Below are 27932 nucleotides of genomic sequence, written 5' to 3'. Positions count from 1 at the left end.
AACAAAGTCAATACGTGATCTTGCAAAGATCAATGGCGTAGAATTTTGTAAGCACGTTTGCTAAAAAAAACGTTTTGACTTTTATCATACGGAATAAATCGAAGAAGCGAAAGAAAGTAAAACTAATTTCACTTTCTATCCTTTTCCTTCCTTTTTAAAATTTTTATCGGCACTCCAATCGCTCTCGTTTTTCCTCTCGATCAAAGCCAAACGATTGCTTCTCGAGCCATCCAACGTATTCGAAGGACTTTCGTAAAAGTTAAAACGCACTGGGTGTAAAAATTGCACGTGTCATCGTATTACCAATACTACCAAAGAGGGAAAAGGCAAAGCTCGCCGAAAAGTTTGTCTGATATGGTATAGAAACGTGCGAGTTATAATGACAAACGTTACGAGTATAGTTGTGGTAGAATGTAAGGGTGAGAGAGGGTAGAAAAGGAAAAGGTGGTTGTTAACATCGGCTGGAGCAAATATGTTTTTATCGTGGTGTGCTCGAACGAAGAGAGAAAGAAACAGTGAGAGAGAAAGAGAGAGAAAGAGAGGAAGAAAAGAGAGAGAGAGAGAGAGAGAGAGAGACAAAAAAGAGAAAGAGAGAGAGAGGGAGAGTTTCGAGCTCTTCTCGGAAACTTGCCGAGAACTTTGTGCAGCAGTATCAATAACCAGTTTTCCACGACGAAAAACTGTCTTGGTTTCTTCTCTCTCTCTCTCTCTTTCTTTCTCTTTCTTTCTCTCTCTCTCTTTCTCTTTCTCTGTTTCTCTTCTTTGCCGGATATCCTTCGAGTTTGTTCGGCCTTTCTGCGAAGGAACTGCAGAGCTTCCTCTTTCATAGTTTCCAACAGAAGAGAGAGAGAGAGAGAGAGAGAGAGAGAGAGAGAGAGAGAGAGAGAGAGAGAGAGAGAGAGAGAGAGAGAGAGAGAAATATGGAAGGAAAAGAGAAACAAAATAACGAATGATACTAATAGAGCGTTCTCGGTCCTCGAGAAAGTTTCGTGTTTTAGTGGTAAAGCCTTGGCTGCTGTTGCTGCTATTGGACCGGTTCTCGGTCGTAAATCAAAAGTTCTCTTCACCTAAGATACGAACGTGTAATACACTCTCTTTCTCTTTCTTTTTCGATCTTACTAGCAGATATTAAACGATACCGTATACACGTTTCTTTTCAACGTTTAATACGAATCTGCTTGGTGTAATTGGAAAAAGTCTTTTTCTTCTTTTCTCTTTCGATTTAAACTGAAAATGATATGAAAGGGTGTATATATATATATACATATATACAATTTTTTTTAATTATTATCCATTACTTGGAAAATTGGAGAATATGATAATCGACTAGGAAAATGCAGGTCGAGTGTAAACCGCGCGTTGATGCAACTTGTCGTCGATTCGGGCCAAAGTAATTAGTTGGAGGTTACAAGGGGTGAAATTACTTAAGCTTCGAGAGAGATCGAGAGAGATAGAGATAGATGAAGTTAAAGGAGTTGAAGGAGTTGAAGGAGAGGAAACGGAGAACGTTCGAGGTCGTTCGAAGACGTACAGAGAAAGGACCACAGAGCTAGACAGAGGTAGACAGAGCTAGGCAGAGAGAATATGCTTAGCATTCCTCTAAGCCGTCGGTCCAAGATTCGATGTTGTCGGTATTCGAGAACGCTCTTTGGAGAGTACTAGAGTGTGAGAGAGATAGGAGTATGCACTTCGCAAGCCGTACCAAGGCGATCCGCTTAATCAGTCCAGCTTCGCGCACCAAGCCGCCATTTCTAGGATACTCGTTCGTGGAACTGTAATTTACGCGGAAGTTACTCCAAGCATAAGCCGAGAAACTACTACTCTGAGTCTCGCTTCAATGATTCCAACCGTCTTCCATTTGAGCGGGACGTTATTTTCGTATCTTCCTATATAGCAATGATTCCTTTTAAGCTTCTCACTATTTGGATTATATATTATATAGTATAGTAGGTACGAGATAATTCGTTGATTTCAATTAATGATGGTTTACAACGTTATAAGAAATAAGTGTGATTCTTAATTCGTCGTTATTTGATACAATTAGTTTATTTGGTACATTAGAGTCTCTGTTGGACTCGAATGAGCTCGCAAGTCTCCAAGTAGATATTTCTTTAGATTTCTCTGGGATAAGACGCGATACGTGAAATCGTTTGAAACGAAAAGTTGGAGCGAACGTAACATCGTTTACAGGCGAACGCAATATCCATACTAATTTATTAATCGAATTAGTGAACTTGGACGGTAGCAAAGTAATTGGCAAAGGATTCGATGTCCGAGGAGGCAGAATCGCTCGAGGCAGCGATGGCCACTTAACCACATTGCGACGGGCATTAGCGCTAACGAAGTTAACTAGAGCTCGATTAAACCGATTTAGAGGGGGTGGAAGGAGAGAAAGAGAAAGAGAGGGTGGGAGAGTCGTCGGAGAGAGAGAGAGAGAGAGAGAGAGAGATGAAAGGACGAAAGGCCTAACTAAAACCCTCTGGTGATCTTCGACTAATCCGGGATCCTTGAGTCAAATTAGCGGCTTTCGCTAACTCTCTTCCTCGTTCATCTTCTTTACTTCGAAATCCGACTTCTCAACGGAGAGCGCATTGCTCTCCATCGAAGATCGATGAGATCGAGCTACTTTTCGAGAAAGAGACTTATGCTTCTCAAGCGATAATTAGAAGAATTTCAACTCCAGAACGATTATCATTATCGATATCGAGTAAACGTACGTAGGATATACACATATTTGTAGACTATCGGAAAGGACTGTATAAGAATTATTAGTCATAATATTTGCAAATGTTTACCGCAACTCCCGATGGAGAATTGTTTTGCTTCGTTAAAAGTTTCGACGGGGTTTGTAATAAACGGTGAATAGACAACATTCAAAAACAAGACTAAAACTCTCGTGTGTCTCTGTGTGCGTATATACGTGTGTATGCGAGTATCAATGCGAGAGAGAGAGAGAGAGAGAGAGGGGATTACGAAGGGCGGAGGGGGTGGCTCGAGTCTCGTTCAGAGGATTCAGGCACGGACTCTGTAGACCCTTGGCCGTCTAGAATCAAGATTATAAATATTGATCCTGAGCGTCCTTGAGCGTAGAGTGCACTCGTGGAGTTCCTCTCATCCCGCATTTCTATACTCGCCAAACTCGAGGGGGATTCTTCCAAGTGAAATTGAAATCCAAGAGGTTCCTTCGAATCAGGATCGACTCGAAAGAGAGTCAAAGTCGTCGTTTGGGGCCAAATTAAAATAGGGGAGAAAGACGAAATTCGGACTTGACCGAATTCATTTCCCGGACAAACGCATTTCTATCGTTAATGATATTACCGAGGCGTGATCGATCGAGATTCATTAAATTTATCGAATAAATCGAGGAAATTTATCGAAAAATAATTGACGAGAAATTGTTGAAATTGAGAAACGTGGAACAACACATCGAACGATTTTTATTTAATTCGATCCCATCTTTACAACGACTAATTCACCGTCTAGAGTCGTCTTGATAATACGAAAATTCGATTGAATCGAGGCACGCTTCGACGAACTCGCAAGTGGCTTACTTTTTCGCAGTGCACGGGCGTTTCCAATCATCCTACTCTGCCTTCTTTTACGATACTTTTCCGTTCGAAGCGTAGACGGTTAGAAAAGAAAAGTAAAAAGAAAGGAAGGAAGGAAGAAAGGAAAGAAGGAGAGAGAAAGAGAGAAAGAAAGAAAGAACAAAAGAAAGAAAGAAAGAAAGAAAGAAAGAAAGAAAGAAAAGGATAAAAAGAGAAAAGAATAGAGAACGGTATCGGATGCGTCTCGTTAGCACAATTGCAACGAGCAAGCGAAAAGGCATCGGTGCTCCACTTTGATGGCCATTTCAAGCACCCCTATAGGAAGCTCGGACTTTGCTAAATTCACGTGGAACGAGCAACCTTCCGTTCAAATACTTTTCTACTTCTCCGGAACGATCTTTGTATTAGCACTTAACCGCGTTGAAAAATCCTACTGTACCAATCCTATTTCAATCGTTTTCACTTAAGGAAATAAAAAAAAGAAAAACCAAAAGCAGAATTCTTTAAGAGTTTTATACAATGAATAATTCATTAAATTTTTATATTATCAAATTAGAATATAATAAAATATTCTCAACGATCGATCTTTTCAAACATTTTTCAACTCCATGGAAATTTGATCCGTTCGAAATGTTTAATATGCATTACGAAAATTATATTTTAATATTAGAGAAGTTCTTACTTTCGGAGTGGATCGTCGTTGGAAGAAAATGTTCTAAGAGATAAGAGATCGTTTGCTCGAGCAAGACGCAACCCTTAACGTCCGAGATCTTTCCCACTTTTTTTCCGAAGAAGAAAAAAAGAAAAAACTAGAGAAAGAAGAAGAAGAAGAAAAGAAAGAAAAAGAAACAAAAAGAAAGAAATAAAAAAGAAAAAGAAATACAACTAGGTAGAGTTACCCCTACACTACACTGGGGCTACGATGGTGGTTTCCGAGTCTCGTGGTTTTCCACGGCGGCGTACAGCTCTCGCTTATATACCTACTCACACGAGGTAGCGAGAGTTCGCTTCGTGCGGACGCCGATGTAGAAAGGATCGTGAAGGCACAACGTGCGGTTTGAAAGACCCTTTGAAGTTTCTAAAAGCCACCTGCTTGCGCGTCTGAGGCACTAACCTCGCGAGGGAAAGAAAATGGAGGAAGAAGAGAGAGAGAGAGAGAAAAGAATAAGAAGAAGAAGAAGAAGAAGAGAGGGTGAAGCTGAGTCTATCCTTAAATATGAGTCTAGACTGAGAGGATGCGCTTTACGAGAAGCTGTTACGCGTTAGCTAGGCTCGAATATACGAGAATGTTATATTATTGTTTGAATATTAAAGTTCTCTTAATTGTTAAATATATTTTAAACAAATATTTTTCGTAAAGAAAATTTGTTTCCTTTCGGAAGGAATTTTTTGTTTCTTCTTTTTCTTCTTCTTCTTTTTTTTTCTTCTTTTTTTTCTTTAATCACACCTACATACGAACGTAATTATTACGTGCATAAATATAATTAGTTGTTGTATTAAAGGAAAAGAAAAAGAGTTTTTTTTTTCGAAGAGGAAAAGAGAAATGTATCGTTGAAAATAAAGATAAATGTTTGCCGAAGCTATTAGCGTTCTTTTTATTCTCCCCTCTTCTTCTGGCCTCGTAGGCCCTGGCTGTCACAACCTCTCTGTGATTAGGACGACGCAGGATAGCTTGTTCTCGTTTTTCGTGCAAACAGACACTCCGTGCGGCAGGGATTTTGCAGTAGTGAACGACTACGACGACGACTACGACGACTACGACGACGTCGTTAAACGAGCTCGCGTACCCTCCTCTCGAAGGGAGATTCTGTTTCATCGAAATCAGAGGGGTGGGTATGGGGGTTGGCTTAGAAGAGAGCGTAGCTTTTCGGCTAATGAGCCGTGGGCAGGGGTGTGGTCAAAGTTCGAAGAAAACGGGGGAGTTTGCTTTTTCTTTCCTAGACCTTCTGCTTTTCTAAATGTACTCTATACCCTCTTCACCGAAACCTTTTTTCTTTCGTGGAGAATGGAGAGATTAAAAAAAAAAAAAAAGAAAGAGAAAAGAAAAAAAAAGAAAGAAAGAAAGAAAAGTAACCGGATGAGTAAGCGTAAACGCGATCGTTGAAAAAAAGAAAAAAACAATTTTATTGCAACAAATCGACTTTACGAATTTAATTTCTCGTATTGACAAAAAAAAAAAAAAAGAAAAGAAAAGAAAAAACGAAGAGATACTAAAATCTAATGGTATAGATAAATATATTGCAGATAATAATTTTTCGATAAAAAGACAAACGAGACATGAAAATTATCCAAGCCGTAGATTACACGAGCGAAGACCGCGAAGTGATAATACGATTTTCGAAGGTCGAAGGTCGGCAACGAGAGAAGGTGAGAGGAGAATGGCACTGCCGACACCTTTGGCAGACGATTTACGTGCGAAAGAGAACGAAGGTGAAGGGTGCGCTGCACGTACCACCAGACGAGACAGCGCATTTGTCGGCGTTCTCCTACTCTCTCTTTCTCTTTCATACTTGCCATCCCTTTACTTCACGTTGCTTCCTTCTCGCAAAATCACATCGCCATGTTGGCGAACGCAATGTAGCAAGTAATTCGGTTATCACGCGATTGTCCGTAGTGGTAGTGATAGTAGAGGCATAGCACGTGTTCTCTCTCTCTCTCTCTCTCTCTCTCTCTCTCTCTTCCTCTCATTCTATTTTCACTCTCAGTATCTCACTTCGTCGCTCGTTTATCTTCCATCTCTCTCTCTCTCTCTCTCTCTCTCTCTCTCCCTTTCTCTCTCTACCTCTCTCTCTTCCACTCTCTCTTACACACACACACTCTTGCTCTCGCTCTTTGTATCCTTCTTCTTCGCGCAGTCATCTCTTCTAGAACAGGGCCGAGCCGCGTACTTGTCCATTAATGCTAAAAGCGTAGTACACTCGATTATCACGTCGTTGTGCATGGCTGAAAACTGAAAATGCCGTTGGCCCTTTGACGCTGCAGGGTAAGAGCACACGCCTACGACAGCTGCGAGGATGACGACGGTACTGGCGTTGGTGATGGTGATGGTGATGGTGAGATAGTCGTAGTAGTAGTAATAGTGGTAGTGGTAGAAGTGGTAGAAGGTAGATAGGTAGGTAGATAGGTACTGGTGGTAGTGCTGATGCCGGGGGTGAGTTTAACCACCTCGACGCGCGTTAGATCCACCGTGAAAATTCCAGTAACAACTCCGGCCACGGATTTAGGCGGACTACTCTCTTTGAATACTCTATATCTCTGTCTCTCTTACTCTCTTACTCCCGTACGCGTTCTAATATTTTTTCGTTAAACAATGTTTTAAGCAGCCAATGTCACGCTATTTTTATTCGCAAGCGTTGTGCAATTATTTTTTTTTATTGAAACGTTTACGATATTCGAATAAGTTCTTCGATGACAAATACCTTAGAGAAATTTTCTAGGTTTAATGGAACGTGCAAACCAATAAAATTTCCGAGCGCGTACTAAACGCGTACCATGTGTCTTCCTTCCTGCGGCAGTAAACGTTGCACGTTTCGCTCGTCGACCCGTCGATACGCGATAATGGATTCGGCCTCGCGTTCGCGTTATTATACCGAATTAGAACAAACGTTTTCAATTATACGAAAATTGACGCGAAGCACACCGCACTCGTTCGCAACAAACGCGTGTCGGTGGTTTTCGAAATCGAAAAATTAAATTTACTTAATTAAAAGGATACGCTTCGATTGCTAGTAAACTTTTTTTTCGAGACGACCGCGTATACATATTTTCTTTCGATGTATTAACGTTGTTGTTACGTCATTTCCCGTGTCCATTAAAAATAAAAAAAAATACAAAAATAAAAGAAGAGAAGAACAAAAAACGAAAATATCGATCAGTTTAATTATCGATAATTAATTGACGATGGTTAATCAACGTTCGATCGAAAGAAATCGTACGGAAAATATGTAGGTGAAATTGTAACAAACGTTTGTGAAATATTTCAACGATTCCCGAAAGTGTAACAATTAATTTCAATTGTCCGAAAGTTTCGGTGCCATTTGTAGCAAAGACATCTGGCCATCGCCACGGCCAAACTTTTCCTTTGTGACACATAGAATGAAATTTCCAAATTACCTCGTGGTACAATCGTTAATCAACTTCTGAAAATTGTGTGTTGAATTAAACGCGAACCTTCGACCAACGTTTCCGTAGTACTCTCTACATCGACTTATCTCAACGTTTCTAATTACAAAAAGCCAAGACATTTTTATAAAGAGAAAGGATAGTGGTGGTAACGATGAGAGCACTTTCGTCATAAAGAGACATTCAAAAGGATCGCGGAAAGAAAAATAATTACAGTTCCGACTTCCAATCTTCTCGCTCTCCGGAGAATTTTCTGTGAGTCGGAAGGGACGACGGAGGGAAAGGGAAGTCTCAAGTAGAGGAAGAAAAGCAGAATTTATGTATGAACGTCTTGAGAACTTTAATATGAAGAACGGTAACTAATAAGAGAAACGGAAGATAGAAATAGTGAAAGAGAGAGAAGCTAAGAGAGAGAGAGAGAGAGAAAGAGAGAGAAAACTTTTTAGACCCTCGGGAGAAGATATATATGTACACACACATATATATATCTTATCTATACATACATATATATCAACGATATGTTCAAGAATATTCGAAAAAAGAAATCTCAAAAAAGAAATATTCGAAAAAGAAAATCGAGAGCTAGGTGAGAATTGATCGAACCATTCGTCTTTGATTTTTTTTTTTAGTTTCACGATTTTGTACTCGTAGGTTCTCTCTGTCTCTTTCTCTCTCTCTCTCTCTCTCTCTCTCTCTCTCTCTGTCTCTTTCTCTCTCACGCTTTCTTTCTCGTACTCTCTAAAGCTGATTGCGCTGGGAATATAATTTGATTGCTCCGGTGGCCGGTCTCAATAGACGCGGTAATCCTAGCTCGCGGCTTAATGAAAAAGTATTATTGCCTATTCTTCTTCGAGCGGGCTCTGCTAATCCCGCCGCGCCCGAAATTGCACTTCCGCGTTATACGATAACGAAAGGAAAAGACGAAAAATGAAAGGAATGGCAATGTTTAAATGACTAAAGGAACGACGAATACTCGTAACTTTCGATATTTTTCTAGGAACACGATGAACAAACAAATAATATTTCAAATTTATTGAAAGAATATTCGATGTGTGTATCACTAAATTTATTACTAGATCACGAAGATGAAAGAAGTAGACGATTGAGGAGACGAAAAATATCAAGGGAAAAAGTAATAAACAAAAAAAAAAGAAAGAAAAAAGAATGAAAAAGGAGAAAAAAGTATAAAAGAACCGTACGTCGATTTTACAAAGAAAAGATAAGAGAGGGAAAGACAAAGAGGAGGAGGAGGAGGAGAAGGAGTAGACTTTGAAAGGGGGTGGAGAAAATAAAGGGCAACTCGCTGTATTCCTTAAATTGGGTTAATGCACTGTCCGAAGGACCAAGTGGAAAGGGGAAGAAAAGTCGACTTCGAAGTTCCCCATAAGATTCGAAGAGCAGCTTTCGTCTTCTTTTTCTTGTCTCTACTCTTATTGCGTTATGTTATTATCTTTAGACGGACTTTGAGAGATAGGGGGAGGAAGAGAGAGAAAGAGAGATCAGACGCATCGATAGCAAGAAAGATGATTTATGACCATTAAGAAGATTCTACTATGATTTTTCACAAGAGACGCATAAGACACCCGTTTGTTTTAGTCTCTTTCTCTCTCTCTCTCTCTGTCTTTCTTCTTCTCTCTCAAATCGTATTTTAATCCATTTCAGATTTATCGAGATATTAAATCAAATTTGATTCTCTCTCGGGACACTTGAAAAATGAAATAAGAATAATTGATAAAGGATTGAATTGAAATGAATGAATGAATAATAATTAGTCTTATTTCTTCTTGCTTATTCGAAGCACTTATCTACTCGGAAAGAATTTGATGGGTTACTCGTGACATCGTCTCGACGTCGACGTTGTTAAAAATGAAAAGGACGAGAAACGGAAGAGTGGTAATGGCGCGATAACAGCTACGAAAAATAGTCTAAGAAGCTGAACGTTTATGGACCAATGTCTTATTCTCCTAGAGAAAAGAGAAAACGAGGAGGAAGATAAAGAAAAAAAAAGAAAACGAGAGAGAGAGAGAGAGAGAGAGAGAGAGACAAAGAAAAACGGTATGTCGTCGTTGTCGTCGACACAATCGTAAACTTATCGAAGTACAAGAAGGGCTGCACGTCTTGGAGCCCTTCCATGCGCGTCTCGACGCCTCTACGGCATTTCGAACTCTTGTAAATCTCTTTCCTACGCTCGCAAAGTTTACTTCGCCTTTATCGTTGCCTCGTAGAGCTCGTTAATGACGCTGTAAATCGTTGGCTGCTTAACCGTACTCTCTCTCTCTCTCTTTCTCTCTCTTTGTTTCTCTCTGTCTGTCTCTCTCTCTCTCTCTCTTTCTTTTGACTTGACATAAGTCGTTTGTCTAGTTGACTCTTGGCCAATTAATTATGTCCTCCTGTATTTCGACGACAAATTATTATTCGATCGATCGTATCGCAACGATTTTACTTATAATAAATTATGATACGGATTGCCTAATTAAAATAGAGTAGATTTATACTCCAAAAATACCCTCTCGTATCGTTCTCTCTCGTATCGATGAAAATCAATTATTTAATAATTGAAACGTCGTCTTTTATTTTTGAATAATATGTTCTTCGATATTTTCTATCTAGCTACGTTTTAGACGTCAATAAAGAAAGAGAGAGAGAGAGAGAAAGAGAAAGATTGAAAATACGATGATTGATTCAAAAGTATCCACCGCGTTGCGGAAATCAACGTGGCCGCATAAAATCGACGATGCCGAAGGTATTCGATCGTTCCAGTAAGGAAACATGATTCATCCCTCGACTTGTTATTTTCGCATTACTCGAAGCACGCCACCCTTCTCTCTTTCTCTCTCTGTCTCTTGACTTCATCCCCAAATCACTACCACCATCACCAACATCGTTTCTTTTTCGAGCGTAACATAGAACACGAATATGGCGGAATAGATGGAATGTATTATTACTTTTCTCCACGTTAACGTCTTGTTTATGAACGCTCCAGACATCGCCGACGTACATTTATCAATTTGTCGGTAATAGAAAATCAAGCCCCGCTAACTTCCTCGGTCTCTCCGTCAAATCTGATGCACATTAACGATTTTTCATCGGAGCGAAATGAAACAAAAAGTAGGGAGAGAAATCTCCTTTCTCGAATCGATGATTATCCACAAAAATACAGAAAAGAAAGATTTATCTCTGAAAATAAATTATCTATATAATGATAATATCTAATAATACAGAAAATTTTATTTGAACGTGTAATGACGGGATTTTCGTATAAAATAAAAAATTATGCACAAGGGTATTAAGTTAAATACAAATACAAAGGGTATTAAGACAAATTTGTGTGTGTGTGTGTATATTAATATACAATAAACAAAGCTCGTTGATTAGATTGAGGTAGTAATTAAGAGCAATCTTGCCTTTTGATATCAAAGTCACTGTGAACGTCGAAGGAACGACCAACGAGGCTGCGTGAAGGATGCTGCGAATGACGTTTCCTATGTCGTACGCGTGCGGCCTCTTTGATGTCGACGCGTTTAGTACTTACTCGAGACTACATCAAATCTAATAAGTAAGGAAAACTATGTCCTCGCAGTGCATCAACGTTTACCTGTTCCTGTTTAGCGATGAAATTAAACAACTACAGATGCCTCGTTTTCCTGTTCTCGTTCTTGTTCTCTAACGAGCCGATTAAAATATCGTTTGGTTGTTTCCTTCGCAAAAAAATAAAGAAGAATAAAGAAAAAGAAAAAAAAAAAGAAAGAAAAACAGTTTCAAAAGAAAGGAAAATCGTCTTTTCTCCGTAACAAATAAATTCAAACGAATACAAATAGTTGTGCTCGGGCGCACATGCGCGTATGGAATGTTTATGCGATATAAATTTAACGGAGTTATTAATGGAATCTAAACTTCATTCTCGAAATTTATAAATTTTCTTCGAAGGTAGAATTTCATGGTTGCTAGAAATTCATCAGGCGCGAGAGGACAATGATACAGAGTTATTGCGGAACGGGGTTGCATGGTATAGAACAACATAGCCACGTCGCTCGGCTCGGCATACGATTAATTCGTCGAAACTTATTTTCACGTCAGCCGTAGGAAAACCGAGCGATATTTCGGACGTTGCGGTAGCGGATTTTACCGGGATCGCGGTTTTACGTTTAGACCGCAGTCGAGCTAGCCATTTCGACTATCGTACGCTCTTTCCCTTCCTCTCTCTTTCTGTCTCTCTCTCTCTCTATGTTCCTGTCCCTATCCCTTGTTCTCTATTTCTCTTTCTCTTATATAGAACATGTACATATACATACACACGTAGAATATATGTGAGCTTTGCGGTATCGAATTATTAACCGCAGTCGTGATTGCCGCTTGTTTTGAATGAGCTTAGGCCGCGAATGGCCAAACGTGGTTTCTATGGTATTAACAGCGCATGGAAACGAAAGCTCTCGCGTAACGATTTATGACAATCGTCGCCATCGTCGTCGTAGTCGTCGTCGTAGTTGTCGTCTGTAGTCAGATACAAAATATGTCCGTGTATTTACGTACGTGTGTTTATATGTATTGGTTTATACGTAGGCGAGTATGAGTTTCTAGTTCGCGTGTCAGAAATTATATTTCGCTTTGTCGCCGTGGAAATCGATTGCCAGACGATAAACTCGATTCTTTTTGGAATCGATTCGAAAACATGCCAGGAACGAGCAATCAATAATCATCGAGCGGATTTTGAAAATTTTACGGACCGTTCCCTTTTATTTTACGCCGTTCAGAGAGATCGTAATCGCTTCGAAATTCACCCGTTAAACGGCGTACCTACGTATTAAGCGTTTTTACGGGCGGTTAATTTCGATTTCGGTTGGATCAGTGATAAAATCTGAAATAGCGATTATCTTCGCACGATCGTAGTAGGATAGGATAGGCTTGGAAAAGCGCGAACGAGTTAACTGTGTAAAAAGAGAAAGAATGGAGGAGAAAGGGAGAGAGGAAGAAAGAGAGAGAGAGAGAGAGAGAGAGAAATGGAGGCTTGACAAAATCGTCTGGTAATTTTTCGAATCAGCCTTTTTAATCGTTCAGAACTCAACGGTCCTGAAAATGCTCATAAAATCCGATGGAGACAATCAGCCTTTTTCTATTTATTCGAGTTTACAGTACACAATGCGTTAAATGCTCGCGCGTTGGGTTGCGTACAAGTAAAACGAGTTAGAGAAAAAAAAAGAAAAAGAAAAAAAGAAAGAAAAAAGGGGAGAAAAAACGAAGGAAAATACTATCGTGAAATTATTCGCCTCGGCGATTTTTCCAAGCGATAAATAGTTGAGTCGATCGTGCGTCGACGTGAAGGGTGAACAAATTATTAAAAGAATAAGCAAGATCTTTTATAATTATTCTTAAATCGAGGGAAGTACGAGAGAGAGAGAGAGAGAGAGAGAGAGAGAGAGAGAGAGAGAGAGAGAGTGATAAATAGATAGATAAATAGATAGATAGAGAGAGAGAGGAAGAGAGCGTCGAGAGCGAAACGAGTTGGTAGCTTAAACCACGCAGCCTCTCTGATCCGGCTTTCTGAATTTAATTACAATTAATAATCTGAGAGCTCGGGTACGTCCTAGGTACGGATCCGAGGTGAGACCTTGGGAACCCGCGTACAGCTTTGGATTACTTTACGCTCCGCCGGGATTTCTCCTGTGCATCTAAGCGGTCCTTTCTCTGCAACGTTTGAGCCTTGGAATGTCGATTATTATTCGTACTTTAACATAAACGTCAAAGAAGCTCCTTGACATAAAGATCTTTATAGATACTTTTCGATGTAGATCGTCAAAATGATCGTTAAAATCGATCGACGATAATTGATGTATATCTTTGTCGATAATTTTCGCAACAAACGAATTTATATAAAAAAAGTATATATATATTCATATCATTGTCAACGTAAGTCTCTTATTTCTATAGAAATAAGAATAAGCACGATCGATCGATTTTTGTCGGAATAAAAATAGATAAAGGTTAATTCGAAACAGATGGAGAAGGAAAGATAAATCCGTTCCAATTGGCCCACGTAAGCCAAGGTTTCTTTATACGAGTTATTCGGCGAAAGGAAGAGGGTGAATGGGCGAATGGAAAGGGTTTGGCAGAAAGGGAAGCACGTAGAGAGAACACGAAGAGAGAAGACTCGACTCTACAACCTTCCTCGAACGCGGGTAGAGAAGAATGTCGCAATTTCCGGTTTATTATACTGCACATACCTAGGGATTACATTAATAGATCCACTATCTATCGAACCGGCTGATCGTTTTTTTTTTAAATAAGTCGATATAGTCGGCGATGAAATCTACTGTTTCGAAAAATTTATGTAAACGACTCGGGATTATCTTCGAAGGATCATTGAATCTCACTTTGATCTTTTTAATTAAAAAAATTATATATATATATATATCTATATGTATATATACATTTTTTATATAGGTCGTGAAAAAAGAAAAAAACTTACGCTTGTGAACTTTGATATTTTTAAAGAGAATGATCGATACGTAGATAAGTATTTAAGTAGTTACTAGAGAACGAATTAAAATCATGCCAAGTTTATATACCATCCTTTTTTTTTATTTTTGGATACAAAGGATCCATCCTTCTCGAAAGAATGATTTCAAATTTTCATAGTGTCGTCATACGTACGTACGATGTAACATACGTACGTACGTCTGGTGCATTACTCAGAATAATCCTGGCGTTGCTTGGTTGGCTCGAAAGCACGAAAACCGCGGGCTAAAGCTCGCTAAAGTCTTTACCTTTATGTGTGCAACATTCGGATACACTTTACCACCACCACCACTTACGAACTTACAGTCCAAGTTTTAATTCAAAGTTTTATTTATACGAATCGTGCATTATCGTTAAGTCTACCGCACGGGACCAATGGGAAAGATTTATAACGAGCTTACTGAAGCGCCTTGAAAGAGACATTGCTTTTTGCGCGAAAGCTTCTTCCTCGATCAATAATAAAATCATATCGTTAATACGTAATTTATTTAATTCATCACAATTCAAATTTAATATGCGTAAAAATAAACTACGTTTGCTAGAAAAAATTATGTTTACTTTGACTTCTCAACATCCTTCAAATACAATATAATATTTTACGACGTACAGAAAATCGCCGTCGTGGGCGAGAGAGAGAGAGAGAGAGAGAAATTAAAAGGGAAAACATCAATAAATCTGTTAACAGAGGTAAAAGCGAGGGCCACGATCGAAAAAACAGCAAAAACCACGAAAATCCGATTTTGTAAAATCGCTTAAACCTGTCGTTCGGAATTATCGAAAATAATCGATCAATGATATTGAAGATAACTCGAATATTATCGGATTTTGGGGTCTCTTAAATCTTGAGTGCATGCTTTCTACCTATCTTTTTTTCTTCTTTCTCATTCTCAACTTAGATACTATCTCTCTCTATCTATCCCTTCCTTTCTCCCTCTCTTTCTAATAGCAAGAGGGTGGGCCATAGAAAGGCTAATGCAGTTAGCCAGGATGCCCTTTAGCACCCCTTGCTTTCGCACGCGGGGACGTGACACGATGCGTTCGCACTTCTCTTTCTCTCTCTCTCATTCTCTCTCTCCCTCTCTCTCTCTCTCTCTTTCTCTTTCTATCTCGTTGAGATAGAGATAGAGAGAGAGAGAGAAAGAGAGAGAGAGAGAGAGAGAGAGAGAGAGAGAGGGAGGGTGAGATGGGGTCGAGCGTTTTAGTAAAATGGCCTGAAAATGCAATTATCGGGTATAGGTGTGGAGTAATGAATTGCTGGCGTTACGTGTATATAGTCGTCTCTCTTGCCGTCGGCACAAATTCGTGTTCGCGCCTACGAAACCACCCCTGTTTCTCTCTTTCTCTTTCTCTTTCTATTTCGTTTCCCATTCTCTCTTCTTTTTTTATTCGTCCACCCGTTATTTATTTCCTTTTGTCCCGACGAAGTGGAACTTCCGCCTCGACTCGATCGTACTCTTCCTGATTTCTCGCTATTTTAATTTCCTGTTGCTCTTTAATTTATTGATGATCGCCTGTTGGATGTTTCGAATTCCATTAAACAAACGATTTGTTCGTTGATCCGCGTTTTTCACTCTTTCCTTTTTTTGTTTTTGTTTTTGTTTTTGTTTTTTTTTTTTTTTTTTTAATGCAATACAACCAATGCTTCCAAATCTGTTTAATTTTGCTTTCGTATTTGAAGAAATGAAAAAAAGAGGACGAATGCATTTAATACGATAATAATCGTTGATTAATAATACATACTGCAGTTAGTATCGCAGTTTGAAAAAAAGAAGAACAATCGAGGATTTTAATAAAGTCGTTAGTACTCCAAGCAGAACTGCGATTATTTTCACTAGACGTGCATCGACCGACATCCGGCTTTTGCTGGAAGCTTACGCACGACGAATAACATTTTTCACTTCCGACGCGTCGTCTTATTGTCAGACTCGTGCCAACGACCGTGCGTCTATACGCGTCTCTTTTTCTCTTTCTCCTGCTGTCTGTTTTGTTTTCATCCCTCGATGCAGACGAAAAAGAAAGAGCTGTACAACGTGCTCGTTTCGCACTCTCTTTTCCACCCTTGTTCGCACTCTTTAGAAAATCAAAACAAGACGGAAAAAAAAGAGACGCGAACTCGATGATCGATTTAACGCACTCTTGAAACATCGTCGAAGCATGGATTTTTGATTTTAAAGGAAGAGAATATGCGACTAAAAGACAGACAGAGAGAGAGAGAGAGAGAGAGAGAGAAAGATATATATATATATATATATATATATATAAAACTACATACGTGTGTGTACGAAAGGAGGACAATCGAGGCTTGAACAAAACGATTTCGAATTCATCGAATGTCGCGAAGTACCTTCGGTAGGTAGGTACTAGTTTGAATGTTTGGAGTTGAATGGAAGACGGAAGTGAAGGTAAGTATATTTCGTGTAACAGTGGAACGACGTTAAGGGAAATCGGGTCAACGGGTACTCTGCAATCGGCTGATCCACGAATAGACTTCTGAGAGTGTTGTGAGTGTGTGAATGTGTAAGAGAGAAGGAGTCAGAAGGTTGGAGTGGCCAAAGGAATAGAATGTGTGTGAGAGAAAGAGAAAGAGAGACAGAGACAGAGACAGAGGGTTGCAGTGTTCGTTTCTCGCAGCTCTCGCGTTGATTTCCGTTTCAGAGAAATTCTCTCCACCCCGTTGCTCGCTACTAGGAGTCGAAGAGTGGCTCGCTCGCATTTCAAAGCGCATCCGGCCCTGTTTACTTCTGTGTATATATATGTGTATGTATATATATATATATATATATATATATGTACGTGCGTGCAGGTACGAGTACACCCACGCGCACGCGCGTTCACCCACGTAAATAGAACTCTGTTTACACTTCGCCACTGAATAATCATTCATCACGGGCGCCTTAACGAACGCGCGAACAAAGCCGTGAGTATAATGAGAGCTTGACCTCTTTTCTCGAGAAGAGATCCTTCGAATCCTCGAGGTCAAAGGGTAGATGAGAAGATAGAAAGAGAGAAGGTGTGAGAGAGAGAGAGAGAGAGAGAGAGAGAGAGAGAGAGAGAGAGTAAGTTAAGTCGAAAAAGCCTGAAATAAATTTTGATACATTTCACGATTAACGTGAAAATATTTTTACGATAACTCGCTTAAAACTGTTCTGTTTTTTTTTTCTGTTCTTTTTAATGATCTCTCACGTTTTTTAACGAAGAGATAAAAAAAAAGAGGGCTATATTTATATTCGTTTCTACGAATCCGCTGAATTTAGACCATCGTTGAAAGATCGAGAGAACGGCGAGATAAGAGGAACGATCAGTAAAGAAAATGAGACGGCCGGATGTTAATTAGAGGATATTCGACTCGACTGGAATTATCTTCTATCGCGACCGAGGGTGAGATCCGAGTTACCGCGACGATCGAGCTTTAATAGTTCCCTTTTCTCTCTCTCTCTCTCTCTCTCTCTTTCTCTTTATCTCATATACGAACATACGTATAGAAGTATATAGATGATGGACTCGGTCTAACGATCTTTCTCACGAAATATCCAACTTGTGCAAAGCTCTATGTGTCATCAAAAGGATCAAGAAGAAGTGGATAAATGTCCGAGCAAATGATCATCTTGTATGGCCGAAAAGAAGTTCAGAGAATTCGAAATTATCCCAAAGCTAAAAGTTTCCTCGTGTTATTACGTTCTTCAGAAAATTACGCGTTTGCCGATTGGCCAGCGAGACATTTTCTACGTTGACGTGCCATCTTTAATCGTCGACGAGATCGATGTAAACGATGCTCTGTTGATTAAACTGGTTGGTCAAAGAAACGAGGGAGCTTTCTTTATCCAAGTATTAAGACTTTTGACATGTTGGGATTAGCTAATCGAGTATGTATGTCTCTTTGAATTGCCAACGATCTTCCTGATGGAGTTTGCTCGTTAACGATTTATCTTTGGAATTCGTGCCTCTTGTTGATTCGTTCAAGCGTGGTTCGATCAAAGTCAAGATCCTTTTTACTTATTTACTTTGAATTTATTATAATATAAATAACAATGATGATAATAATCATTGCAAAATTTACTAGACAGTTATCTAAATATTTCAATGAGATAAATTCATCGAATAATATGATATATAATGATGCAACAAATCCCGATGGTTGAAACTGATTTCGAGGAAATTTTTGTATCTGTTTGTGAGTGAGAGAGAGAGAGAGAGAGAGAGAGAGAGAGAGAGAGAGAGAGAGAGAGAGAGACAAACAGAGAAAGAGTGAGATAGTCCCTAACGGACGAACGGAAAATTTTCCGACGAATTCCCAAAATGCTTCCACACAATAATACCGAGCACAACGGCTCGTTAATAAAATATTAAAACGCCGAAGCCCCTCTCGTAACTCGTTTTACCGACACGCTCACACGTGCGTACTGGTTTCGGAGAGGTGTATGTATGAGAGAGAAAGAGAGAGAGAGAGGGAGACAGACAGAAATAGATAGAGAGGTAGAGAGAGAGAGAGAGAGAGAGAGAGAGAGAGAGAGACAGGAAATGTCCGTGGTCCACGAGCACGACATTTACGCGAGATCGTATCCTGTTTAGCGAGAGCACCGAACCGGCACGATTTTCCCTGCCAATTTTACGCGGAAGCTCGCGAATCCAGCGAGCTTTTTACATTTTCGTTGAGAATAGGCAGACGAGTGTTCCCCGAGCATTACCATTCGTGCTAGCGACGGCTCGTTGATGTCCACGTATATACTGTCGTTTTAATCTCAAAAGAATGAGAGAAAAAGAGCGAACATTATGACGTAAAAATTGCATCCACTAAATAACACCAAAGCACGTTCGTTTATCGTTAGAATCGAGAGCCAAATGAGCGAGTGAGCGAATGAACGAACGTTCCTGGAACGAACACGAATACGTTGTAAATGGTAATGAGAGAGAGAGAGAGAGAGAGAGAGAGAGAGAGAGAGAGAGAACTGCGCGAGGGATGATATTAAACTCTGATTAGCTGTGTTACTCTCACACTTCGGATGCTGCCTGCGGACCATTTTGCTCGAGCGTAATAAAGCGGATCGATCATAACGCGAGAACGCGACGATGGAGATTCGTACATTTTCATCCGCTTCGTCATTACCGATTCCTTAATGAGCCACGAAAATGAGACAATTTTTTAACTCTGCAATATGATTATTTATCAATGAATATCAATGAATTTAACAAAAGGGATTCGGAGACGAGAGAAAAAATATCACAATATTTTTGCAATGAAATTGAAACTGATAGGATCTGAATAGAATTGTAATCAGGATTTCGACTGAAATCTTCATTCGATCTCGCGTGTTTACAAGCGATCTTAGTTAGCTTCGAGCGTGCAATCGGATTCGAGCCTAACATATCGGTCAAACTTCCTTACAACGTGCTGGAGAATGGGCGTACGTTTAACCTTTTCGACAATTATACACCATATCCAAATATAGCCGATAGAATCGTTCTCGACGACTATCGAGATCCATTTGATGATTCACGATTAGTGAAATCTTCCTCCTTCGACTTCTCTCTCTCTCTCTCTTTCTCTCTTTCTTTCTCACTCTTACACATTTTATTTAAATATACTTTTCCTCTCGCTTCCTCTTTTCTTCGTTCGACTCTTTTATACGTGGGTGGAGAATCGTGCCGGGCAGCTCCGTTCTATAGCAGAAGATGTCTCTCCAAATGGACAGCAAAAGAAAGACAGAAAGAGAAGAGAGAGAGAGAGAGAGAGAGAGAGAGAGAGAGAGAGAGAGAGGCACACACACCCACATATATATGTGTATATATATAAATGGTCCAGCTGTACATTTTACAGCATTCAAACCGGTCGCACCAGGCACTCGTTTGCGAGCCCTTGTTCCCTTTCTTTCGGCTCTCTCCCCCTCTCTCATTCTTTCTCTTTCTCTCTCTCTCTCTCTCTCTCTCTCTCACACACATACTCTTCGATTCGATTCGAAGAAGAAATGGGCAGCACGGTGACCCCTTCGTTCGTTTTCCTTTTTCCTCCGAATCTACATTCGCTGCGGCCACATCCGCGGTCGTGGCTCGGCACGTCCATGACGATGGCAGCAAACCAAGCTGGTGTGGTCGTGACGGTCTCCACCAAGAGCAGACTCTGCTTCTACCACCGATGGTGATTCTAGTGGTAGTGCTGATGGTGATCGTGGTACGAAGCAGCCATTGCCCATCTCTGCTGTTGAAGTGACATAACGAAGTGCCGCGATAAAATCGGAATTATCTACGGTCTTTGTCCAGTCGACGGCGTTTTTCGACACGGTCTCTTATTTATCACTTTTTCTTTCATTTTCCTATCTCTTAAAGTGACCGTCATTATTTGTTCAAAAGGGTACTTACAAAAACAAAAAAAAAAAGGAGAAAAATAAGATGGAAAATCTAGAAGAATAATACATCACAGATAATAATAGCAAGGGGCATCGAATTTAACAAAGAAAGTTTTGTGTCGGACACGCGAGCGTGAAATATATTCGAATAACATCGATTAAAATTTATGAATAATAGTTAATTATTCATTTCGTACGCGTATAGAATTCTTTTCATCGCGTGGTAATCATAACGTATGAATATTTTAGAATAACTCGAAAGCTCCCCTATTGAATTCTATTCTCCCGGAACGTTTCCACACGCGTCGACGTGAGGATTTACAAAAACGAGATACGAAAATGGGTCACCCAGTGCAAAGTATCTCACAAATATACTATACAGGTTTCTTCATTAGCAACGTAATCTACTTTACGAGTAGGAGCCTAGCCAATTTACGAAAGTCGAAACAATGGAAAGAATCGTCATTCGTAAGCTCCTTAAAAGCGTATCCTTAATCTCGAGGATCAGACTCGACGTTAAGCTCGTTGCAACGAAGAAAGAAACGACGTCTTTTCGTAGAATATAGAAAGATACTAATTAGAACCGATAATACCTAGTATATATCGAACGAGTCTCGAATCTTCGAGGGATGAATAATTAGTGTAATTAAACAACGACCAAGTTAAAGAGAAAGAAAAAAGAATTAAGATAAAAAAAGGAGAGAAGAAAAAAGTTGAAAGTTGAAAATTAGAAGAGGCGAGTAATAAAAAAGAGAGAGAGAGAGAGAGAGAAATAAAGGAAAAAAAGAAAAAAGGAAAAAAAGCGAACAACTCTGTCTACGGTAGAGAAGTGATAATCGCATTTACGCTCGTCTCGTTCGTACGCCATGAACTGTCCGATCGATATTTCGAAATTCACTTTGAACGAGCGACCGACAGCTCGAACTAACCTCGAATGCTTTACGGAGTACATAACTGGAACGAACAATCAGAACCGGACGAAATGAAATCGTTGGGAAACAGTTCGACTGTGGCCAAATCTCTCTTTCTCTTTCAGATCGAATATCTCATATATACATATACATACATATATATATGTATGTATGTATGTATGTATGAAGAACATATCTATATATATACATATAGAAGACATCATATATTTCATATCTCTCTTTCTCTCTCTATCTACACATACACACACACACACACATACACATATATATATACATATAAAAATTGAGAAACAGAAATAGAGAGAGAGAGAGGCACACGTGTGCGAACAAGAATATACAGCTGGAGAAAATTCGAATGAAATCGACGATGCGGAAAGCGAGGAAATGGGACTACATACACGACTTCTCGTTTTCTCGTTTAACGGGGCTAGTTTGTCCCTAGAGGGACTACGAGACAACTCTGCCTGGGATAGAAACATATTTGAATTTTCTTCCAATTTTTCTCGATTTCTCACTTTCGTCCAAGGCGTAAAAACTAGGGCTACAATATTTGATCCGTGATCTCTCTCAACCAACAATGCTTTTAAAAATGTATAAAATACTATTCAAATATAAACAAATATACATACGTATATATATACATATTGAACAGAATAAATATAAAACATGTAAAATTGAAAATATCAATAATTTGATCGACAAACGTAAATGGAAATTATTAATTACGGTTAAACAAATTTTATCGGGCCACTCGATACTCGGACGTTATCGCACATGACTTTGTGCGTTATCAAATTCGGGTTTTTGTTCTTGCTAATTAAAAATATAATACTTGTGTGTTAACGATGTAAAAACGAAAGGAAAAAGAAAAAAGAAATGAATTATAAATCTTTCGAGTGCGATAGAATTTATTTCTCTCGCAAAAATTCGTGAAATAAAACTAGCGTCTTTGCCGAATAATTCCTAAGCGTCTACATAGATAACATTCGGAAAAGTGCACCTGTGATCCTGTACACCTGACGAACCTGTAAATCCGTTTGATTCTGCTAGTGCATCGTCCTGTTTTATTTGCAGGAGCTTTACGAAGTGGCTTAGATCTCCCAATCGAGGGATCAAACTTACGAACGAAAGAAAAATGTAAAAATAAAAAAATACACACACACACAAGAGAGAGAAAGAGAGAGGAAAAGAGAGAGAGAGAGGGGGGAAGAGAGAAATAACAACAAGAACAACGACACAACGTAATTCTAGCGCGAAATGGGTTTTTAATCTTCTTTCGTCCAATAAACGTTACTCTCCACGGCGCGTAATTCGATTTGAATTTTGCAAATAACACGAGTTTTGCACCCTTTTTGCATTGAATATTTATCTCGCGATTAAAAGTACGTTTATCGTTCTCTCTCTGTCTCTCTCTCTGTCTCTTTCTTCTTTGCGTACACAATCGCTTTTTATTTGCAGTTTTATGATTTTTCAGTCTGTCTTTAATTGACTTTATATTTTCTATAATAAATATTTTAATGATTAAATCGCGAATTATGAAAGATTTATATAAAAATTGGATAACATTGGGCGGATAAATGTCTGAATATTTTACTAATGCTACGGGCGTGGGTCAATGGACTAACGAAAGACGAGACATGATAGTAGTGGAAGGGAAGGAAGAGAGCACAGGTTTCTCTCCCTTGATGGCGGGTCTACGCAAATGCCGAAATTCACTTGGAGGCCATAATACCCGGAATTTCGGAATTAGCACTGCCGCCGCCATCGCCGCCACTGCCGCCGCTGCCGCCACCGCCGTCTCTACACCGCACAATGGAATATATTAAACGGCCTGCACATTCCGAAAGCTAATAAAGTCTGTTACCGCTTATTACACCTGTGAAATACGCAACAGGATCGATCGTACGCGTTTCCATGCATTACATACTTAAAACTTTACGTTCTATTGGAATAATTAGAGAAACGATGAGATAAATTAACGGATCTTGACTAAAAGATATCTATATAGATAAAGGATGATTTTGAAGAAAAAAAAAAAAAAGAAAAAAGAAAAAAGAAAAAGAACAAGGAAAAAATAAAAGAAAAGAACTTTTAACTCTTCTCCTTTTTTTATTTTTTGTTTTCCGTATTTTCGTAATTTGTATGTAAATCTAGGAATGGTTACTCATGCTGATCGTAGGAAATCAAAAGCAAAGAAAGAAATAGAAAAGTTCGTAAGGAAGTTTGTAAAATTCACGAGTTAGCTCGAAATCGAGGCTTTGCATTCGGTCGAAAAGTTCTGCGGCCCGGCCAACCGGAAATCTGACTTTCAATCGACTACGAGAAGGGGTAAGTGGGTTAGAATGGATTCACCGATAGCGCATTGCATTGGTCGCAGTTAGAGGCGCGGATGCAGATCCGAGATAGCCTCCGTCCTGTACTCGTGAGCTAGATGTGGATGGTGTGCGCTCGTGTGCACGCGTACGTGCATTTGATTCATCGAGCCGAAACGGACTATCGTGTCGGTAGCGTGCGAGGATACGATTTATCGTACGAACTTTGAGATAATCAGCGTCACTCCGTGAAAACGATATCCAAAATCCAGTTTAACTATCTTCTCTTTGAAAGAAGAGAAAAGAAAAAGAACAAAAGAAAGAGAGAGAGAAAGAACATTTTTCGAAAAAAAAGTATTTACTACGAACGATTTCATTTTTTCACACATGATATTTATACGTGTGTACGTGTGTGTATGCGTGTGTTGTATGAAAGAGAAGAGGGACGGAGAAAATTTGGGGAAAAAAAAAGAAGGGAAATTCGTGTAAGAGCAAATCTTTGTCGTAGGAAATCGAACCTCACGCTCGACTAGAGCCTTTCGAGGAACGAGCACGTCGCAGCCTCGATTCCGGTCGATCATGTCAAACAATAAACGTGCTTCTCTCCTTCGAGCTATATCGCGATAAGAGTCTGTCCTTTTCTGTCCTCAGTACCTACTACACACTCTACTTCTACTTTCTACTAGTTTGTTTTTTTTTCGATATCGAAGTAAGAGATTTTGCAAGGTTCGATTTAACGACGTATTATCCTCCAAGAGTCCTTATTTCTTTATAATCGAATGATAATCGAACTCGTTTGCGACGAATTTTTTCATTTTTTCAGTTCACAATTTTTTCAAGAGTCGACAAAATGTAGGAGAAATAACAGAACGATGGATGCAATTATGTAGCTATGATAATGCGAACGGTGTAGGATACAAAAATCTTTCTTGTTCGTGAATTTTGTGTGGATTTAAGGTGGAATGTGTACTGAGAGAAAAAGAGAGAGAATGAGAAAAGTAAACAAATCGCGCGTGTCACTATACAAGTAACGTCGAACGTAACGCGAGAGATCCGACGTCCGGGAATTAACGCACCGAGTGCTTTTACAAATCCCGACAAAGAGGGCCGTGGTAACAATAAGCCGCGGGGTAAGTGCTTACAAACACCGAAGGGAGTCGGTGAGCTCTACGCCATCTCTCTTTCTCTCTCTCTTCTACCTACTTCCCTTACTCCGAACTTTCCAGTCGTCCTCTCACTCCCCCCTCCACTATCACACTCTCTCTCTCTCTCTATATATATATATGTATATATATAACCCTCGTTTCTTCTAATATAAATCTATTTCATTCCTCTTCTTTTCTTTCGTAATCTCTCTTTTACATTACGTTCAAAACACATTTGCATATCTCTTAATCCTTTGTTATTAAAAAAACGATGATTAATTAAAAACGCAAGAATAACATTCCAAATATGAAAAATATTTTTTATTTAATATTGATTTCATCGATTTTAAAAGAAAAAATAAACCTTCGGTATGATCCTTCTACAAATATTTCGATGTTTGATGCTTTACAAATTTCATTCTTTATTATTTCTAACGAACGATCATTGCATTTATATAAAATATTTTATCCAGTTTTGATGAGACGCGGATTTGCAAAAGTTAAGCTGCTTTAACGAATCAATAAATTAATTTATCATTGAAAAGGATTATGCTCGGTCAATAAACGTAAAAATGTTTCTCGCTCCATTTTTAATTATAATCCCTACAAGGGTTTTGCAAAAGAAAGGTTCCTTTTTATTACACCGTGTCGTAACATCCTTTCAATGTAATCTCACGTATCATATCACTTTCTCTCTCTCTCTCTCTCTCTCTCGTTTCTTTACTCATGCGCATATACTTTTCGTGTTGCTCAGCTACGTGCCTTGACATACACATAAATACATGCGCGTATAGTTATCGATATCGCAACGAGACCAACACGATAGAACCGATAGTATAGAATTTCACGAAAGGGTGTGTGGAATGTATGGTCTGTCGATATATGTATATGTATATAAATGTATGTACATATTATGTATAGATAGGTGTATATATCGGTGGTGAAGTTCGCCCTTAGGGAACACGTAGCAGTCACCATGGAACAATGCGTTGGTCTGAAACAAAAGGATCCTCGTTTCTGGCAGGAATGGGGGAACTGGTCAGATAAGTAGTATCCACTATGGGGATCGTTCACAATCTTGTATCGGACAATCGGTACATAATTTATGCGTTTTTACATTACGAACGATCACAATACGAGATTTATCAAAATCTGAACGTTAGATCGAAGCTATGCAGCCGTCGAATAAATATATTAGTTCGACGATCGTTTCCGATGAAAAAATAATTGTTAAACGATAGAACTGACTTCGATAAGATATTTATATATATGTTAAAAGGAAATGATATAAAATAAAACTAATATGATCGTGATGATAATATCGTATAATTTACTACACGAATCGTACAATATAAAGAAACACTCGGGGAATTTCGAATAATTGTCGAGAATTATAATAATCGAGAAAATCTATTTACAATATAACTAGGAAAAATCAACTTAGGCTTTAATGCATGTGAGAAAATATGTAACGTCGCAATAGCTATCTCTCGCGTGCCGAGAGTGCATATCCCTGTCTCATCTCTTCCGATTTGACCATGGAGTACCACCACGTGCACGCTCTTTTCTATCTCGATGAACTCGTCCGTTTTACTCTAACTGAGTGGTACCAAGTGAATTTTATGAATGCACCTCGAAAAAGAAAAAATTGAATCTAACGAGTACAGCCAGGCTATTTCGTAAACTTGTTGAAAAATATATCATACTATAATATTATGACACGTTAATACATCGTATTATATTAATAAAAATTGAAACGAATACGGTTTTCATTGATATATCAAATTCCTAAGTGTATACGTCTCTCTCTTTTTATAACTGTTGGTTAATTTCTAAATAATAATGGATTGTTTTGGATAGTGCACGAGTGTGTATACAAGAGAAAGATTATATATATGTATGTATGTATGTACGTATGTACGTACGCATGTATATATAAAGTAAGGTCTACTTTTTCCCTCGATGCCCAATTAGAAAGAGTAGTTTGGGTGCTTTAGGATGCGGATGTCGTGATGCGAAGCAACGCTGCCGGCGAACTCGGCGGGTGTCATTAATCCCTGTGGAGGCTCGTCCGTCTTAATTAGTACGACGCGAGGATGAGATAGGAGCAAGAGAGACAGAGAGAAAGAGAGGAACGGAAACACGGAGACGCGTGCAACAGAACACGCGAGTAGGTTCAACGGGCCGGTGTTATTAAAGTTTTCAAAAGCTCTACCGGCCAACTCTCGATAATCCTCCTTTCGTTCCTGCTTCGTTAGACGTGCGTGATAATAAGTGCGAGTTTGTATTTTCCATTTTGAGAAATTCCTATTGTCTCTTTTGTTTGCTATACATACATATAACTTATAATTTTTCTATCGCAAAAAAAAAGAAATATCTAAAATGAAGATAATGAACTCTCGGTTCTTTCTTTTATTTTTAGTAATCTAAAACATGGTCGAACATAATGAAATTATTCTCAAAACTTATTCTTCATTGTCACTATATATTCATTCTTGTTTCGTCCAATGGTCCAATGAAAATCGAGAAAAATATAGAAAGGGCGAACAGACGGAAAAAGAATTTTGGTAACGCGTTCGCAGAAAAAGACATGACAAACGGACAAGGGGTGTTTTTGCCGAAACCCTTCCATCCCCGACATCGTTTTCTATAACAAACCGTGTATGAATCGTCGGTTACACGCTCTGGCGAACGTGTTTGACGAGTAGTCAACGGTACAGTGCCATTAGGATTTTTATATTTAGAAAAGCGACTTTCTTTCTCTCATTCTCACTCTACTGCCCGAGGCAGACCGCGATAACAAGGGCAGTCATTAGTCCGGGTGAAAGCGCGAGAAACAATCCGCGAGTCTGCTCGCTTCTACCACCGTCGACACTAACATTCGCTTGTGCTTGTCTCTGTCCGTGCGTGTGCGGGCGCGTTTGCATGTAAATGAAAATCTCCTGGAAAATGGCGTACGTAAAACGATATTTACCTAGTACGTACCGTGTGCGTTTGCGTAACAACGAGTGCGAAAGAG

General features: G+C 39.2%; 1 protein-coding gene across 4 annotated transcripts in view; it reads right to left on the bottom strand.

Moving 5' to 3' along the window:
* The window catches only part of LOC127065129 (semaphorin-2A-like), a 334076-nt gene that overhangs the window by 185314 nt on the left and 120830 nt on the right, over positions 1-27932 (bottom strand). The gene's annotated exons all lie outside the window — the stretch shown is intronic.

The sequence above is a fragment of the Vespula vulgaris genome, chromosome 7 (genome assembly GCF_905475345.1).
Source record: "Vespula vulgaris chromosome 7, iyVesVulg1.1, whole genome shotgun sequence".
Taxonomy (NCBI): Eukaryota; Metazoa; Arthropoda; class Insecta; order Hymenoptera; family Vespidae; genus Vespula; species Vespula vulgaris.
The sequence above is the reverse complement of the archived record's forward strand: the minus strand, read 5'-3'. Positions and strand labels throughout refer to the sequence as shown.